The sequence below is a fragment of the Eulemur rufifrons genome, chromosome 11 (genome assembly GCF_041146395.1).
Source record: "Eulemur rufifrons isolate Redbay chromosome 11, OSU_ERuf_1, whole genome shotgun sequence".
Taxonomy (NCBI): Eukaryota; Metazoa; Chordata; class Mammalia; order Primates; family Lemuridae; genus Eulemur; species Eulemur rufifrons.
This window is the reverse complement of record NC_090993.1, coordinates 2,892,934-2,910,734: the sequence shown is the minus strand read 5'-3', so window position 1 is coordinate 2,910,734 and position 17,801 is coordinate 2,892,934. Positions and strand designations below refer to the sequence as shown.

The 17,801-nt window shown below is 47.0% G+C and overlaps 1 pseudogene; it reads left to right on the top strand.

The window, feature by feature from the left end:
- The first annotated feature begins 1,324 nt into the window (after nucleotides 1-1,324).
- On the top strand, nucleotides 1,325-14,683 carry LOC138393362 (negative elongation factor A-like; annotated as a pseudogene).
- Nucleotides 14,684-17,801: the final 3,118 nt, after the last annotated feature.

Below are 17,801 nucleotides of genomic sequence, written 5' to 3'. Positions count from 1 at the left end.
TAGTCCTTTGTCTTAGCATTTGCATGCCTCTTTCCCACATTACGTCTCATAGTGTATTGTTATTTGTCAACTTGTCTTTGTATACCTAATACATTGTAAACTGCACACCTTTATAGCTCCCATAGTGCCTTGTACCAAAAAGTACCCCTTAAATAAAAAAAAAATATATATTTTTAATTGCTCCCAAAGTGTGGCAGACATTGAGAATGTCTTTCTAACACCGCTTCCCCTCCCCACTGTGTCGCCACCATCAGTTTGAGTGGCGCTGGCCTCACCAGCGCCAGGGCTGAGCTCCCACGACGTAAGCCAGTCCCAGCCCACTTGCCAAGGTGACGGGCTTTTGAGTCTGAGCCGACGAGCACGTGGCAGGTCCACAGCGAGTGGTCCAGTCAGAAGGAAGCTCCGGAATTCTGTGCAATGGCCTTAAGAAGCAATAGCTTCTCTGTCCCCGAGACGGGACGTAGCCTGGGTTGCTGTTTGCAGACATCCTGCAACCATGACCGAGCCTGAAAGGGAATCTGGCCCACAAGAGAAGGCAGGGCAGAGAGAATCACAGAGAAATGGAGCTGGAGGCCTGATTAAAACATTTCATTCAACTTCTCAGCCATGTGAACTAATAAATCCTCTGCACGGTTTCTCGTACTTTGCAAGCAGAGGCGTCGTAACCGGTGCCTTGGGAAGGCAGCATCGCACAACACACATGTGTACACACTCGTACACACACACACACACACACACACGCACACGACCTAAATCTTACTGGGGGGGGGAAACACACCTCCATTTCCTGGGACGGTTACAACATCTGATGTTATAAAATTACACACTCTAAAGCTTTTGGTAACAATTACCAACACATGGAACTGGATGTCTTTGGATAATTTCTCATTGATTTTTATATTAAAGATGATTTTGTAATTTTAACCCGAATTCTTAAGAGGACATCAAACTCTGGCAAGTCGTAATAAATCGTAAAAAGTTTGTTTTTTTTCTTTTAAAACATTAATAGATTGTCTGTCACCCTTTTATTAGTAAATTAATAAAATCAGCTTTTCCCTTCCTATGAAGTTTGTATTTTCGACATTTTCCTTAGAAGGTGAAATGGGCTCTAATAGTAATAATCGGAAGGTGACATTGACTTGTTCTTGACCGGTTCCACGCCTTGACCTTATTTACAGCTTCAAGATTTTCCAACTTGTTTGTTCACTTGCCGCTCTGGGCAAGCATCCCTGAGGCTCTTCTCTAGGGGCTTAGCTCCTTGTGGGCTGGGACCACGTCTGGTGCCTCTTTCAAAACCCATGACACGGCACATCCTCCCCGTGCCATGCCGATGGCAGAGCTTCCCCAGGGAGCGGGTGGACAGCCCATGGAAATTTCCACAGCAGCTGCTGAGCCCCAGCACCCCCCTCCCCCAGACCTGGGACCTGGCCGGCAATTCCGACCAGCCCAAGGACACCGAGCCTGGCTCCGGGTCAGGCTCCGGGTCTATTTATGACTTTTTATCTCAGGGTTTGCGCTTGGGCACTTTGCACCCAGGAAACCTCCTCCCCTCCACCAGTCAACACGCAAACACGCGTCCTTATCTGGAAGAGAGGAGAACAGTGGGCCAGATCAACAGACTCTTCCCCTGCGGCGGCCCCGGGTGGCTCCAGCGTCTCCCCACCTTTGGTTCACCCACCTTGTGTGGGGCCTGAACCTTTGATGGGAACAAAGAAAACCTTCTGACACTAGATAAAATATCTTTATGTTCCGCTGAGGAATTTATTAATGGACGTATTTTTCACGTGCTTCCCCTTACTAGGAAAACTCTGTCTCCAAGGTGGTAGGAACCGATTCCTCACTCACACTGTCCCAAAGGCCCCGCAGGCCCAGGAGCAGCCGGTGGTGAGGGGAGGTGGCGAGGAGCTACCCGGTGGCTGCGGCTGCGACACTGTCCTTGCCGCCCAGGCGAGGACTGAGGACAAGGAGAAGGAGAAGGAGCCAAACAAAGAACCTGAGAGCACAGCCAGGCGCTGCCAACACACACCCTTAGGTACATGCTGTAATCTCTCTGCGCCTCGGCGTTGAAAAGGGCAAATTCCTGGCCCACCTACTTAATTCTTAATTTTATTTTACCATATTATCAGTAGTAGTATTTTCCTAATGGCTCTATTTATTATGTTTCTCAGAGAGATGTCAGTGGAGCCTCCCTAGATAAGATTGGTTCGAACTTCTGTTCTCTACCTTGTGCAGGTCTGAAGTCCTCCTAAAAGTGTGGCCGGTTCTCAGGAGCAGGGCCCGGGCAGAAGGCAGGACGAGGTTCACGTTTAGTCACCTCTGGTCCTTTGCGCCTGCCGAATGCAGTCTGTGGCCCATCTTGCCACCTGCGAGCCACCCCTGCCCGGCTTCTGACCTGCACAAATCATATCCAAGGGTACTGAAGGAGCTCACAGAGAGTTAACTTCATCTCTGACGAACAGAAATGTGAACAGTGAACAGAAATGCTGCTGGAAGACGGAAGGGGCAGGCAACGTCTTCCTGATTTTTAAAAAGGCTTAGAAATTGGAATCTAAAAAATATACATTGGTGATCTGACATTAACATGGGCTGAGTGGCTAAAAGAGAAGATGAAATGGGTGGCCTCGAACATTCAGAAGGGTAAGAATTGACCACTAAGCGCCAGCACGTGGTCTGTTTCCTAACTTTATTTCCTCTTTCGAAAGAGTGAGCCCTTATTATGTTCATATTCTTAGACCTAATAATACTTCTTCAGGGTGTTTATCCTACGGAACCAATGCAAACTATGGACCAAGTTATTTTGCACAAAAAGCCTTATTTATAAAAGCAAAAAATTAAGATACCATCTAAAAGTACGGCAGAAGGGGAATGGCTGTGTAAATGATTAACCATTGATACAATGAATTATACAGCCTTTGAAACTGTTTTCAGGGAGTGTTCAATGATGTCAGAAAATACTTAGGAAATATTGTTTAAAAAAAAGTATAAAACATTAAAAATAGAACTACCATATGGTCTAATAATCTCACTCCTGGGTATATGTCCAAAAGAAATGAAATCAGGCTGGCAAAGAGATACCTGCACGCCCATGTTCGTTGCAGCACTACTCACGATAGCCAAGATATGGACTCGAGTGTCCATCGGTGGATGAATGGATAAAGAAAATGTTCTGGCCGGGCGCGGTGGCTCACGCCTGTAATCCTAGCACTCTGGGAGGCCGAGGTGGGCGGATCGTTTGAGCTCAGGAGTTCGAGACCAGCCTGAGCAAGAGCGAGACCCCATCTCTACTAAAAATAGAAAGAAATTATATGGACAGCTAAAAATATATATAGAAAAAATTAGCCGGGCATGGTGGCTCATGCCTGTAGTCCCAGCTACTCGGGAGGCTGAGACAGGAGGATCGCTTGAGCTCAGGAGTTTGAGGGTGCTGTGAGCTAGGCTGACGCCACGGCACTCACTCTAGCCTGGGCAACAGAGTGAGACTCTGTCTCAAAAAAAAAAAAAAAAAAAAAAGAAAATGTTCTATAAATACACACTGGAATACTGTTTAGCCTTTAAAAAAAAGTCCCGTCATATGAGACAACATGGATGGAACTGGAGGACATTATGCTAAGTGAAATATCAGGCACAGAAAGACAAATACCGCATGATCTCACTTATATGTGGGCTCTAAAACAATCAAACTCATAGAAGCAGAGAGCAGCATGGTGGTTGCCAGGGGGACACTTGGAGAGATGTTGGTCAAAGGATACAAAATTTCAGTGACATAAGAGGAATAAGTTCAAGAGATCATGGTGACCACAGTTAATAATGCATTGTATTCTTGAAAAATTGCTAAGAGTGTATTTTGTGTTCTCACTACAAAAAATGATACATCTGTGAGGTAATGCATGTTAATTAACTTGATTTAGCCATTCCACAATGTATACATATTTCAAAACATGTTGTAAATGATAAAGATACACACTTTTTGTCAATTAAAAAAATTTTTTAAAGAATTAAAACAAGGACCGGGTGCGGTGGCTCACGCCTGTAATCCTAGCACTCTGGGAGGCCGAGGTAGGAGGATCGCCTGAGGTCAGGAGTTCGAGATCAGCCTGAGCAAGAGCGAGACCCCGTCTCTACTAAAAATAGAAAGAAATTATCTGGCCAACTAAAAATATATAGAAAAAATTAGCCGGGCATGGTGGCACATGCCTGTAGTCCCAGCTACTCGGGAGGCTGAGGCAGGAGAAGTAGACAGACTTGTGTTCAGTTTTTGAGACTTTTAGTCCAAACAGAATGCAGAAGTACTTGAGCAAGTCAGGAGAAAAAGGAACAGAACGGATGATACGGCTCTGGAAACAATGACAAAAGATATTTAGAATTGAAACTGACGCCTGTGCACCTGGGAGAAAGGAAGTGACTGGAATTGGACTGGATGTCAGCTCGACACCAGGAAGGACTTTCCAACAGTGAGAGGCGACCCCGTGGGTTGCAGGAGCTGTGCAGGTGGTGGGGAACACTGGGCTCCAGAGTTGGACCAACCTGAATTTGCATTCTGGCACTTTCTTGCCATGTGCACAACCTCAGGCAAGTTCCTTAGCTCTTCTAAGCCCCAGTTTCTTCACCCATAAAAAGAGATGATAACTCTCTACTTCTTAGTGTTGTTGTAAGAATTAAATGAGTTAATACATGGCACTTGCTTATCACAGTGCCTGGCATATAGCAAAATGTTACGCATTAGCTGTTATGATTGTTCGTGGTGATCAAGCTCTGGCTCGGGATGTTCAAGCAGAGTGCACACGATCACTTACGGGAGGCATCATAGGACAGATGTCTGCACGGGCCAGATGGCCAGGACATGTTGCAACCTGGAAGGTTCTGCAGTCAAATCGGTTTGACAAAGGTTGGAATAATCAGAGTTCAACAGGTTTCTTTGTTCTGTGGCCTCACTGAGCCTTTAAGGCACAACCCTGAATTTTAAACCTCCCATCATACTTGGCCACAGAACCCTTTATCTTGGAACATCGTGAGGGGAGAAAGTATTCTGAACACTCTTTGAAAACATCAAATCAAATCTGAAATTCTATCTGACTCTGGGACGTTGAAAACATTGAGAATTTCAAATGCAGTGATGTTTATAGCCACTGTTTATTGAGCACTTACTATAAGCCAGGCACTGAATTAAGCACTTTAGATACTCAATATTATTGTATCATATAATTCTCACAGCAACCCTATGACATTATTATCCCTTTTTTACAGTTGAGAACACTAAAACCTCAGAGAGGTTAAGCAGCTTGCCCAAAGTCACACAGCTACCTCTTCTTGGCCAGCAGGCCACACTTTAGCAGAGACTGCCGACTTTCTATGTATCACTGAGTTGACTCAACACCATAATAAATATCCAGGGTAAAAAACCAACGTGCAGTTGGCATTATAGTAAGAAGGAAAAGACACAGATCAGGACTTGAACCCCTGTCTTGTGACTTCAGAGCTCAAGCCCTTTCTACTGTCCAACAGTTGAGACAGTTCAATCCTGCCAGATTGCTTTGAGGTTGTTGGGAGAGGATGTAGGAGCCACTGGCTAACAGGAAGTGAGATATTATCTCTGCATTAAATGACTGCAAGGCTTTGTTTTCCATTGCTAGCCATGTTCATGACCTCATCTGATTAAAAAAAAAAAAAAATAGGAGGCCCTAGTGTTGGGTAAAACCTCTCATCTGCGCTTTACCTCCTCCTTCCTCCAGGACTAAATAAAAGAGGCTCCTCTCTCCTCGCTGCTCGGCTGCAGGAGAACCACGTGCTCCTGCAGGGCCCCTTCCCATCCGCGTGGAAGCCGAGAATCTGGCAAATGGGACTCTGCGCTCATCTGCACGACACGGAAGTCAAGGTCATTCGCCAAGCATGTCCGCCCCTGTGCGGTGATCGGGCTCTGGGCGATCTGGGCGTCTCCCCTGGCGCCTGGAGAAGCGGGGACCTCGGCCTCCCCCAGAGCAGGGACCGGGTCATCCCCTTTGCTCCCGCGGGCGAGCGGTGAGCGCAGGGCTGCCCTCGTGTGGCCGTGCTGGCGCCGCCGGGCCCCCGGCAGGGGACATTCCGGGTGGTGGAGGGGCCTGCACGCTCGCAGGGGAAGTGGCTGAAGGACAGTGGCTTCTGTAAAGCCACCAGGAAAAAGCAGCAGTCCTCCTGGACAGGGCAGCGGTCCTCCAGCTTTTTGGTCTCAGGACCCCTTCACACTTGGAAAAATTACTGAGGACCCTGAAGACCTTTTGTTATGTTAGTTCTATTCTATTTAGAAATTACAATGGAGAAGTTTTTTGTTTTTTTTTTAAATGATGTATCAGTTTCTTTTAAACTAACAAAATTAAACATTTCATGTTAGCACAAATAACATAGTTTTATGAAAATAGCCATATTTCTGCAAAACAGAAACAATTCATGAAGAGTGGCTTTTTTTTTTTTTTTTTTAACATTTCGGCAATTCTCTTTAACAGAATAGAATGGCTTAACAGAAGACAGCTGGGTTCTCATATCTGCTTCTTGTCTGCTTCTGTATTCAATCCCTTGCAATGTCATATATCATGCAGCTTCCGGAAAACTCCAGTGTACACTTGTGATAGAAAGAGAATGAAAAGGCAACCTGTGGTATTGTTATGAAATGGTTTTGACCTCATGGGCCCCCAGGACCACACTTTGAGAACCACTGCTGCAGAATTTAAGCTCAGAACCAGGCCTGACTCAGGGTCTTCCTCCGTCAGCTCATCTGATTCGCAGGAAGTGATGAGCCCGAGACGGAGGGACCCAGGCAGGGAGGCTGCCGAGAGGTCAGTGCCCACCTGTGACCCAGTGAAGGAAGCACTGTGTTCCCGCCCTCCTTTTCACCCAGCCCCTGTGGCCTTTGCTCCAAGGGAAGCTTCCCAGCAGAAACAGGAAAGCCTTCTAGCTTTTTTCCTTTGACATTTAAAACAGCTGGACTTTAGATGTGAGACAGAAAAACTGGTTAAGAACATAAGCTGAGTCAGTGTTTCCCCATCAGGGACAAGATTTGCAAAACTCTCTCCAGGGTATGGGTGAGAGGAGAATGCAAGAGGAGATCAACAGGATGAGGTGCTGGCACTGGCTCTAGGAGAAGAGCCCAGGGCCCCACAGTCTCCCTCTCCTCCCTCCCCAGCTTCCCTTCAAGCGGGTGGTAGAACCCCAGATAACAGAGGGGACATGCCCCCTCCTGCCTGGGACCCTGGGGACCACAGGCTCTCAGAGGTCCTTGTCCTGCCATGACACAGGTGCTCAGGAGCAGAAAGGACTACATGGAGGTCCAGGTAGAGGACCCAAGACTTCTCCAAGTTTTCTGTGGTCCCAGAAAGCTGCAGCCCGTCCTGTGCCTATGAGATGGGCACAGAAGCCAGAGGAAGGCCAGGGAGGGAGAAACTGGGACGGTCCCATACTTGGGACAAGGGGATGTGGTGTGGGTCCTAAGGCTACTGATCATCGCAGTCATAACTACAGTAGACTAACAACGAACAATCCAGAAAGGAAATTAAGTAAAAAAAAAATCCATTTACATTAGCTTCAAAAAGAATAAAATACTTAGGAATAAACTTAACCAAGGAGATAAAAGCCTTACACATTGAAAACTACAAAACATTGCTAAAAGAAATTAAAGACACAAATAAATAGAAAGATGTCCTGTGTTCCTAAATTGGATGACTTAATATTGATAAAATGTCCATACCCAAAGTGATCTACAAATGTAATGCAATCCCTATCAAAATCACATAACGTTTTTTGGAGAAACAGAAAAAACTGTCCTAAAATTCATATGGAATCTCAAGGGACCCTAAAGAGCCAAAACAATCGTGAAAAAAGAAGATCAAAGTTGGAGGCCTCATACTTCCTGATTTCAAAACATTATAAAGCTAAAGTAACCAAAATAGGGTGGTACTGCCATAAAGACAGATATTATAGATAAATGAAACAAAATGGAGATCCCAGAAATAAATCTTGCATATATGATCAAATGATCTTCAACAAGGGTGCCAAGACCACTCAGTGGGGGAAAGAACAGTCTCCTTCAACAAATCTTACTGGGAAAACTAAATATCCACTTGCAAAAGAATGAGGTGGGACCTAGATTTACACCATATACAAAAATTAACTCAAAATGGATTAAAGATCTAAACATCAGACCCCAAACTATAAAACTCCTAGAAGAAAACATAAGCGAAAAGCTCCATGACATTGGATTTGGCAATGATTTCTTGGATATGACATCAAAAATACAGGCAACAAAGACAAAAATAGACAAATGAGAGTTCATCAAACTTAAAAACTGTGCATCAGAGGAAACAATCTATTGAGTGAAAAGGCAACCTATGGAATGGGAGAAAATATTTGCAAATCATATAGCTGATAAAGGGTTAATAGCCAGAATATATAAAGAACTTCTACAACTCAACAACAACAACAAACAATTAAAATTAAGCAAAGGACTTCAACAGATATTTCTCCCAAGGAGATATGGCCTAAAAGCATATGAAAAGATGCTCAAAATCAAATGCAAATCAAAACAACAATGAGATACCACCTCACGCCCATTAGGATGGTCACTATCAAAAAACCAAAAAAAAACAGATGTTGGCAAGGATTTAGAGAAATTGGAACCCTTGTGTGCTGTTGATGGGAATGTAAAATGGTATAGCCACTATGGAAAACAGTATGGAGGTTCCTCAAAAAATTAAAAATAAAATTACTGTATGACTCAGGAATCCCACCACTGGGTCTATGTCCAAACTGACTGCAGGATTTCAAAGGGATATCTGCACATGTTCATAGGAGCATGATCCACAATAGCCAAGGAGCAGAAGTAACCCAAATGTCCATCAACAGATGAGTAACAAAAACGTGGTATATACGTACAATGGAATATTATTCAGCCTTAAAAAAGAAGGAAATCCCAACACATGCTACAACATGGATGAACCTTGAGGACATTATGGTAACTGAAATAAGCCAGCCGCAAGAAGACAAATACTGTCTTTTTCCACTTACATGAGGTGTCCAGAGCAGTCAAAACCACGGAATGATGGTTGTCAGGGGCTCAGGGAAGGAGCAAATGGGAAGTTATTCAATGCATATAGGATTTCATTTTGCAAGATGAAAAAGTTCTGGAGATCTGTTTCACAACAACGTGAATATACTTAACACCGTTATCTGTACACTTAAAAATGGTTACAATGGTAAATTTTAAGTATTTTTTACCACAATTAAAAAATTTATTTAAAAAAAAAAAAGAAAACAAAGTAGAAAGATGCCAATCCAGGACCACATGTGCCTCCCCCACCCCTCCCCTATGTCCTGATACTACACAGGCCAGGTGTTCAGGGAGAAGGAAGAAGAGGACGATTCACAAAAATGAGTTTACCAGGAATTAAGATTATGTTTTCTATCAATAGGCAAAACGGAGCTTAAGTGACAGAAAAATTAAGACCATTGTCGTAGCAACACTGTTAGTTTTCTAGAGCCTTCCCTGCTCCGGTCCCATTTCTTCCACACTAATGAATTCCAGTTTCACGCGGCATCCACCCCTCCCCCCTGAGACTCAGGGTTAAGTTCTGATTGGTCTAGGCCTGCCAGGACTCTCCCAGACCCATTCCAGGGGGTTTAGGCATAAGGATGTGACACAATCCTGGCCAATGAGATTCCGTGGGCAATCTGCCCAGGGGACTCTAAGAATGGTTTTCACTGCCCTTAAAAAATGACACAGGAAGATGCTCTCTGTCTCTCCCCCTGCACCTGGCTTTGTGTGGGTCAGAATACCAGAGAGGAAAAATGGAAAGAATGGGGGAAAAAAATCAAAGATGATGTTATTGAACTTCTGGATAAACCAAATCCAGAACCACCCTCCTCCGCCTCTTGTTTTGTGAGATGCTAAACTCCCGTTTAAGCCAACTGGAGCTCACATTAAGATTTATCTCAGTTTAACCAATGTCACCGCCTATTAAGGCCATCAGGTACTTGGAGCCAGAAGCATCCTGATTGTTCTATATATTTTTCATACCTGGAGAGCTGGTGGGAAACCATGTCCGTGCTCCATCCTGCAGGGTGGCCGTGTGGAGTCAGGGAGGTCCTCCTGTCCCGTCGGGTCCTCTCTCTCAGTCCCCAAGCACAGATGCCTCTGAACAGCTCTGCTTTGCCATTTGTCTTGCCACCACGGCCCTCAGAGGGCATAGTGACTATGCACCATGTCCTGTTGGGGCAGGGGGATGAGGGAGCAGCTCCAGTTCGGGGTGAAAGTTTATAGCTTGTGCTGGAGTAAACCCCACCTGTGACTCCGGGATTCGGAGGCTATTGCTACCAAGGATGAAGCTTTGGAGGATGCTGTTGCCGTTGCTTAAGAACCACCCAAAGGGAGTGAGGACCTCAAGGAGGGAAAAAAGGGCTGCTTTGTTGCAAGAAAAAAATGATGGATTCTGCTTCCAGTTTATTCACCTGGAAACGTATGTGAAAATATTGCATCATCCAGCTACAAGAAACATCTTCCCCTCCTTTTCTCTACCCTCAAAATCCTGTTCCATTATAAAGCACTGTATCTATTCCATTAATTTTCTGATATGTGGCCTCAGGGGTTCATCTCCCACTTGATGCCATGATATTTTCTTAAATAAATACAGCTCCCTTTCTAAAAGTTCTGGGGAAACTACTTAGCATTTAGGGGGTGGTAAACACTGGAGGAGCAGATGTGGGGGGTTTGGTGGGAGAGAAAAAGAGGAGTGAGTGGGAGAGGTATCAATTAAACAGAGATATCTGGAATAGAAATACGTATTTGGAAGTTAGGTCAGGCTTGCATTTGGCTGCATGCACTAGAAACCCAACTATAGTGGTTTAACCAGATAGTGGTTTATTTTTCCAACATAAGAAGTGTAGGCAGCTGCTCAAGGAAGTCATCAAGTCCCCAGCCTCCTTGTGGTTTCCTTCTTGGCCATACATGCTTTGTCTGTGGCTTTCACCCTCATGGTCACAAAGTGGCTGTGATCTTTCAAAGCATCACATCTGCGTCCCACTCAAGGAAAAAAGAATAAGGCAAAAGACAGATCACAACTGAGCATGTCCCCTCACCACTTTTAAAATCAGGAAAACAACTGCTTTTCTGGAAGATCCACCAACTATAGTTCTACTTATCACTGAGTGGGCAGAACTGAGCCTTACGGTCACCCCTACATGCCCGAGAGCCCGAGAGATGAGTAATGTTAAATGTGCACAAGAACACCCCGAGCACACGAGGGTTCCGTTGGTAAGGAGGGATCGATGTTAGGGAAGGCCACCTGCATGTAAAAGCCACCAGAATGGACCCAATCACATAGGGCGGAAGGGAAGCAAGCAGAGAAGTGAATCAGAACCCAGCCCTGAAAAGCCCCTACGTTTAGGGTAAAGGTAGGGAAGACCTGGAATGACCAAGGAAGGAACAAGAGGAGGGAACCAGAGTAGGAGTAAATTGTCAAATGAAAATAAAACTGGATTTAGTAAGGAGAGACTTTATTTCAAAGGATTATTGCAAGGGCAGGGCAGGAAGGGGACCCCTGCAGTAGAGGGAAGTTGTGACTTAAGCTCTGCCAGCTCCCAAGAGCTGGGCAAACAGGGTTTTAATAGGAGAGTAAACAAGACAAGAGCAGGTGTGAGGAAGCAGGATGGAAGGGAGGCAGGACTGGACAGTAGATCACAGACTGTTTTACCCTCGGGGCAGCCTCCCCGGGAGGGGTTGTCTGCAGGTTCAGGCTGAGGACAGGCCAAAGTTCAGGGAAGGAGAGAAGCTTAACCCATTCTGTTCTGATTGATCAGTGGGGAAAAGCAGCTCAGCCAAGAACGGGGATTTGGAGGGTCTGCATGTATCTGCCCCCAGCATGGGTAAACAAGGCGGCTTCTATGAGTCTTAATTAAGTCCTTTGGGAAGGTAGTTCTTTGCAGTAAGTTTTCTAGAACACAAAGCATGGGGGAAAGGGGACTTTCCAGGATCACAGGGCTTAGACAAAATCCAACATTCTCAGAATCAGGAGAGTGAGGTGTCACCAAGGCCTAGAGAACACAGTATTTCAAAAACAAAGACTGTCAATTGTCAGAATCAGTTATGCTGGAGTAAAAAAAATAAAAATAAAAAATTAACCTCAATGTTTTAATAGGAAGACGTTATTAAAATCGAAAACTATTTTGATAATTTCAAACTCACAGAAAAAGCTGCAGGAATAGTATAAAGAATTTACCCTGATTCCCCAAATATTAATATTTTATTACATTTGTTTTATCCATCCATGTGTTCAGCTTCTCAGCTGCCCTCCGAGTATGTTCTGGCTTACTAGAGGGTGGACCATGTGCCTTGTGGCCAGGAGGTGGAGTGGGTAGAAGAGGGTGGCCGTGGGCGGTGAGTGGTCTCCTCGCTGTCTACTTCCTGCTGGTAGCAGCAGGCCCTGGGGACAGAACTCAGAACCTGGGGTCTCCTGGCTTAGTGGGACAGGTGCTCGTAAGTCAGCCCGGCCTCCCCAGCTCTCAGTGACCCTTGGCTCAGGGGACACCTCACCCTGCTCCACAGCAGGCCCCATGGAAGGACTGCTGGCTCTCTACTTGGGGCCCGACCTCATACCCCCTCAGGAACGACAAGAAGCTTCATTCTGTCCCAAGGCTCAGAGACAGTAATCCCTGATCACCATCCAACGCCACCGAAGCCCCTTTGAAGGGCGGTGCGGGATCAGGTGCTGTTGCTGAGCAACAGCTGTTGAGCAACTTCCCCGCCAAGTTCCAAATGGGGGACAAAGGGAGAAGAGGGAAGATGGTGGCCTTCTCTGCCTCATCTCAACTCCGCAGGGCCCAGGGGGCGCCTCACTCTTCCCGTAAGTCACAACCTCCTCCCGTCCCCACGGATGAGGGGCCCTTCTCCACCTACTGGGAGAAGCTCCGGGATAGTTCTCCAGGTTTGCGTTTTCAAGCCCACCACTGTCATTTAGCGAGACAGATACCTGTGTCTCCAGCCCTGACGGCGGTGAGACTCGTCCTTGGCCTCCCTTGGGAGGAAATTTAAACGCGTAGGTTATTTGCAAAATAGAACCTGGGTACAACTGTATTTTTCTGAGAGTCCTTCTATTCAAGAATAAATGTTCTCCCCCCCCCTTTTTTTTCTTTTTGATAGTTTTTAAAGTCATTCTCATAAGGGCTCCGCGACCCATGGGCGCAGCCATGTTGGGGTCCTCGCCGGGGCGCGTAGGTGTCTTCCTAGGACGCCGGCTCGGCGGTGGCGCGCGGCTTCCCCCGTGATGGCGTCCGTGCGGCAAGGCGACAAGGCCCGTGCCTGCACAAGTTGGGAGCCACAGACGAGCTGTGGGCGCCGCCCGGCACGGCGACCCTGCTCACGGTCACGGTCATCGACAACACCCGCCCCTGCTCCCACGGCCTCTCGTGGGCGCCGCGCAGCAGACGAGACGGAGGACACCCCCTCGGAGAGCGTCCAGCGCGCCCCCCTCCGCTCGGAACCCCGGGAACTCACGGTCACGGACATTCTGAAGTCCCTTCCAGACACGGGGTCTCTTAACCTGGACCTTGAGGAGCAGGATCCCAGTGTTCGAGGTATCTCAGGAGAACTCAGAAGATGGGCGAGTGCGAAGAGTCCGCCATGCTAGAGTGCCAGGAGTTGAATGCAGATGCCCCGGCGACCCCCGCTGGACCCCTCACTCCCCCAGCCCCGCTGAGAACCCGACCCCGAGCCCCTGCAAGGTCTCCGCTGCAGAAAGAAAGGGGCATGAAGCTGCTCGCTGATTCCGAGCTGGATTTGGCCGGTGCCAGCCGAGAGGCAAAGAGAAGGAAGACGCTAGATGCAGAGGTGGTGGGAAAACCAGCCAAGGAAGGGACGGTTGTTGAAAACGCCCCTCACCCCGCCCCGGACTACGTGGCCGGCCTAGTGTCCACAGAGAAACTCGGGTCCCTGAACACCAAGCCTGCGCTGCCCTCCGTGCCCGGCGTGGTTCCCACCTCCTACATCCCCAGCTCCGAGACGCCCCCAGCCCCGTCTTCCTGGGAAGCCCGCCTGCCGGCCACCAGCGGAGCCCAGTGCCCTGAGCCCCACGCTGCCAGCACAGCTCAAGCAGAGGGCGCCTGTGTACAAAGAGCAGGGGCCTGAGCTCGGCCGCGCCCACACCTGCGGCTCCCACTTCGCCTCGGACAACCACCCCACCCCTGGCTGTCGTCCCCGCCACCCACGTGTCCCCCGTGGCCATGGTGGCCGCACAGATCCAGCCCCCTGCCCAGCAGCAGCGTAAGATGAAACTGTCCCTCACAAGGAAGCGGATATTTGCTGCCCAGATGTTCACGATGGCCAACAAGGTCACGCGTCCTGAGAAGGTCCTCATTCTGGGCTTCATGGCGGGCTCCCAAGATAACCTGTGCCAGGAGCAGGGGGACGTGATCCAGATCAAGCTCAGTGAGCACACGGAGGACCTGCCCAAGGCAGCCAGCCAGGGCAGCACCACCACCTGGTGGACACCGTGTTCAAGATGAACTATGTATGCCAACGGCCCGTGCTTTAAGCAGTCAAGCCCATGACGAACGTGTTCTGAGGGCTTCCCCCTCCACTGCTGGCCCTGACCAAGGCTTTGAGGGACAACAGCTTTGCTGGCTTCAAACAGCCAGCTGGTGGACACCCGGCAGCCTCTTTTAAGTTTTAAATCCATTTCTCTGGGGGTGCTTTGGGCTTGTTTTTTAAATTTTAATATGGGTTACTTTTTATATAATTTAAGATACTTTTTTGGATTCCATATTACATTTTTGAATGTTAAAGCTAACAAAAAAAATTTAATAAGATGTAACAAAAGAAAGATCTCTAAATGACCAATAACCACATGAACAGCTCGACATCATTAGTCATCATTAGGGAAATACAAATCAAAACCACAAAGAAATACCATTTCACACACATAAGAATGGTTAAAATCAGACTATTAAGACCAAATGTACCAGCCTGACCAACAGCGAGACCCCCGTCTCTACTAAAAATAGAAAGAAATTATCTGGCCAACTAAAATATATATATAGAAAAAATTAGCCGGGCATGGTGGTGCATGCCTGTAGTCCCAGCTACCCGGGAGGCTGAGGCAGTAGGATCGCTTAAGCCCAGGAGTTTGAGGTTGCTGTGAGCTAGGCTGATACCACGGCACTCACTCTAGCCCGGGCTAGAGTGAGACTCTGTCTCAAAAAAAAAAAAAAAGACCAAATGTAGAACTGCAACTCTCATACACTGCTGGTGGAAATATAAAATAGTACAATCATTCTGGAAAAGTCTGGCAGTTTCTGACCAGTTATGCATATACCTACCATATGACCTTGCCATTTATCCAAAAGAAATGAAAACATGTCCACACAAAGACTGGGACATGCTTTATTCATAACAGCCCCAAATTGGAAACAATCCAAATGTCCAACAGATGAAGAGAGACCCACATTGCATCATGTCCAGACAATGGGATACTGTACAGCAATAAATAAACTATTGATATATGCAACACAGATGAATCTCAAAAGCACTCCACTAAATTTAAGAAGCTACACACAGGAGAATATATACTGCATGTATTAGTTTCCTATTGCTGCTGTAACAAATTGCCACAAATGGAGTGCCTAAAACAACATAAATTTATTCTCACAACAGTTCTAGAGGTCAGAAGTCTGAAATGAGTCCCATAGGGTTAAAATCAAGGTGTGGGCAGGGCGGTGCCTCCACTTACCACTTCTGGAGGCTGCAGACCTTTTTCAGCTCCCAGAGGCCACCTGTATTCCTTGGCCTGTGGCCCCGCCCTCACATCACTCCAATTCATCACTTCCAACGCCCCATCTCCTGCTGCTCTGATTCTTCCGCCTCCCTCTCACTAGGAGTCTTGTGATTACACCGGACCCACCTAGACAATTCAGGATTGTCTTCCCATCTCAAGATCCTTTAAGTCACATTAATCACATCTGCAAAGTCCCTTTGCCACATATATTAGTTTGCTAGGGCTGCCATACCAAAGTACCACAGACTAGGGAATTAAAACAACAGAAATTTATTTCCTTACAGCTCTGGAGGCTGAAACTCCAAGATCAAGGTGTCTGTAGGGTTGGTTTCTTCTGGGGTCTCTTCTTGGCTTGCAGAAGGCTGCCTTCTTGCGTGGTCTTTCCTCTGTGTATGTCTCCTCATCCCCTCTTCTCATAAAGACAAAAGTCATATTGGATTAGGGTCCACCCATGTGATCTCATTTTACCTTACTTACCTCTTTAAAGTCCCTATCTCCAAATACAGTCACATTCTGAGGTGCTGGGGGTGAGGGATCCAACATACGCATTTTCAAGGGACACATTTCAGCCACATAAGGTGACATTCACAGGTTCCAGGGATTAGGACATGGACATCTTCGAGGTGTCATTACTCAGCCTACTACACTGTATGATTCTATTTACATAAAAACCTAGAAAAGACAAAACTGATGATGATCTACAGTAACAGCAAGCAAATCGGCAGTTGCTGGTTGCTAGAGGTGGGGAGGGGACAGACTAGAAAGGGACACAAGGGAACTTTTGGGGGTCACAAATATTCAAGACTTCAACTGTGGTGTGGTTACGTGGGAAAATACATTTGCCAAACACATCTAGCTATACACATGATAAGCGAGCATTGTACTGTTTGCAAATTCTAGCTTAATAAAGTGGACTAGAAGAGAAATTTAACAGGCGGGTGGAGGCGTTTAAAGGTTCTTCCTTTGAGAATGGCCTCTGAGTAGAATTCTCTTTGTACCAAATAAATATCCATGTTGACACTAACGTCGATATTTATTTTAATTCCCTGATTGGGTTTCTCTATTTCTGGTCTTTTCTGTCTTCTCTGGTGTCCCTACCACTGGCAGACCGCATCCTCAAGAGCTTATACTGTTTCTCTCGTGTGGTTCTCCTGTGGAGCTGATCTGCCTGCGTGTTAGCGTGAGATGTGCTTACTGACGCCGTCAGAGCCGGTCTGTGCTCCGTCCCATCAGCTCTGCTGCACGGTCTTCTGCGCTGAGGTCCTGTGTGCTCCTCCACGCTCACACAGCCCCTCGGCACTGCCACACCTCCCCTGGATGCGGGGCGGGGAAACTGCCTTCAGTTTTTAAAGTTACTAATATGGGTTCACTCATTTCAATTTCAGGCAATGCAGCCGCTTCCTCCCTGCTATCTCCTTTAATGCTGAAATACATATATTTTAAACATTTGCTCTGAATGTGTGAAATGCCTCCTGTGAGTTGGGAGAAATTCTTTGTTCCACTGGGTGGCTTTGAGTGAACTTGACAGAAAGGCAGCCGCCTACGCTGGCTATCAAGCACACACGGCGGGGAGCACCGGTTTGCATGCATTAAGAGCACGTGTTTTATAAACCAGAGGTCTTGGGTTTGTGTTCCAACCACTCTTACTCCCTGCTTGATCTTGGGCAAAGTCATTCAGCTCCTCCATGCCTCAGGTTCCTCATCTGTAAAATGGACATAAGAATAATTCCTACCTCCCAGAATTAAATGCGTTAACCACATGAACTCAGTATGAGGCTGGCACAAGGTTGGCCCTGGGGAAGGATCTGTCGTCTTAATCTCCAGAAAGTCCACAGCCACTGCCTCGAGGCACTTCCTAAGGTGTCCCATGTTCCCCTCCTTACCTGACAAGTATCTCCTGCCAGCCCCCAGGCACCCCCTGGCCAATTTCCTCAGAGCTTCCCCATGGCCCTCTGGCCATTTACTCAGACTGGACCCTTCCTCCCCACCGTCGATAGAAGCTGTCCAGAAATTCGA